The sequence below is a fragment of the Arachis hypogaea genome, chromosome 5 (genome assembly GCF_003086295.3).
Source record: "Arachis hypogaea cultivar Tifrunner chromosome 5, arahy.Tifrunner.gnm2.J5K5, whole genome shotgun sequence".
NCBI classification, from domain to species: Eukaryota; Viridiplantae; Streptophyta; class Magnoliopsida; order Fabales; family Fabaceae; genus Arachis; species Arachis hypogaea.
Genome location: NC_092040.1, coordinates 16,303,915 through 16,305,963, shown reverse-complemented (window position 1 = coordinate 16,305,963; position 2,049 = coordinate 16,303,915). Strand labels below are relative to the sequence as shown.

At 39.7% G+C, this 2,049-nt stretch overlaps 1 non-coding gene across 1 annotated transcript; it reads left to right on the top strand.

Annotated features, from left to right (window-relative positions):
* Nucleotides 1–1,941: 1,941 nt before the first annotated feature.
* Nucleotides 1,942–2,049, top strand: LOC112804668 (small nucleolar RNA R71). Its single transcript, XR_003203278.1, has one exon. It is a non-coding gene; the product is annotated as a small nucleolar RNA R71 (small nucleolar RNA).

Sequence of the window (2,049 nt, the reverse complement as noted above, 5' to 3'; positions counted from 1 at the left end):
GCCCAGAATGCTACCAGACTGGACGTTAAACACCCATTCTGCTATCCTTACTGGTGTTTAAATGCCATTAAGCCTGTCCTCCAGGGTGTACTGTTTTTTATGCTGTTTTTTATTTTGCTTTAATTCTGCAGCTGTTTTTATGACTTCACATGATAATCAACCTATGGAAAAAATAAATTAACACTAGAAAATAGAATGAAAAAGTAATTAATATAGATAAATAAAATTGGGTTGCCTCCCAATAAGTGCTTCTTTAATGTCAATAGCTTGACAGGAAGCTCTTACAGAGCTTCACAGTTGTTCAGAGCATAGTTGTGGCCTCCCAACACCAAACTTAGAGTTTGAGTGTGGGGACTCTGCTTGACTCTATATGGAGAGAATTGGAACCTTTCATGCTTCTTCTCTATGTTTACAGAAGAAGATCCTTGAGTCTTGAACACAAGGTAGTCATCCTTCAATTGAAGGACTAACTCTCCTCTGTCTACATCAATCACAGCCCTTTGTGTGGCTAGGAAGGGTCTTCCAAGGATGATGGATTCATCCTCATCCTTCCTAGTGTCTAGGATTATGAAGTCAGCAGGGACGTAAAGGCCTTCAACCTTCACTAAGACATTCTCTATAAGTCCATAAGCCTGTTTCATTGATTTATTTGCCATCTCTAGTGATATTCGTGCAGCTTGTACCTCAAAGATCCCTAGTTTCTCTATTACAGAGAGTGGCATGAGGTTGATACCTGACCCCAGGTCACACAGAGCCTTTTCAAAGGTCATGGTGCCTATGGTGTAAAGTATTAAGAATTTCTCGGGATCTAGTTTCTTTTGAGGCAATGTCTACTGAATCCATGTATTCAATTTATTGATGAGCAATGGAGGTTCATCCTCCCAAGTCTCATTACCAAATAACTTGGCATTCAACTTCATAATTGCTCCCATATACTGAGCAACTTGCTCTTCAACAATGTCTTCACCCTCTTCAGAGGAAGAATATTCATCAGAGCTCATGAATGGCAATAGTAAGTTTAGTGGAATCTCTATGGTCTCTGTATGAGCCTCAGATTCCTGTGGTTCCTCAATAGGGAACTCCTTATTGGTCAGTGGACGTCCCTTGAGGTCTTCCTCACTAGGAATCATTGCCTTTTCACTCTCTCCATGATCGGCGATTTTGGTTATAGTTATGGCCTTGCACTCTCTTTTGGGATTCTCTTCTGTATTGCTTGGGAGAGTACTTGGAGGAGTTTCAGTAATTCTTTTACTCAGCTGACCCACTTGTGCCTCCAAATTTCTGATGGAGGACCTTGTTTCATTCATGAAATTGAGAGTGGTCTTAGATAGATCAGAGACTATATTTGCTAAGCCAAAGAGGCTTTGCTCAGAATTCTCTGTCTGTTGATGAGAAGATGATGGAAAAGGTTTGCTATTGCCAAACCTATTTCTCCTACCATTATTGTTGTTGAAGCCTTGTTGAGGCTTTTGTTGATCCTTCCATGAGAAATTTGGATGGTTTCTCCATGAAGGATCATAGGTGTTTCCATAGGATTCTCCCATGTAATTCACCTCTTCTATTGCAGGATTCTCAGTGTCATAAACTTCTCCTTCAGAGGAGGCTTCTTTAGCACTACCGAACACAGTTTGCAATCCACTCAGATTCTGAGAAATTATATTGACTTACTGAGTCAATATTTTGTTCTTAGCCAATATGGCATTCAGAGTATCAATCTCAAGAACTCCTTTCTTCTGAGTCATCCCATTATTCACAGGATTTCTTTCAGAAGTGTACATGAACTGGTTATTTGCAACCATCTCAATGAGTTCCTAGGCTTCTACAGGGGTTTTCAGATAAAGAGAACCACCAGCAAAATGGTCTAATGACATCTTAGACAATTCAGACAGACCATCATAGAATATATATATATATATATATATATATGATGCTCTATTCTGGAAGCATGTCAAAAGGACACCTTTTGGTTAATTGCTTGTATCTTTCCCAAGCTTCATAGAGGGATTCACCTTCCTTCTGTTTGAAGGTTTGGACTTCCACTCTAAGCTT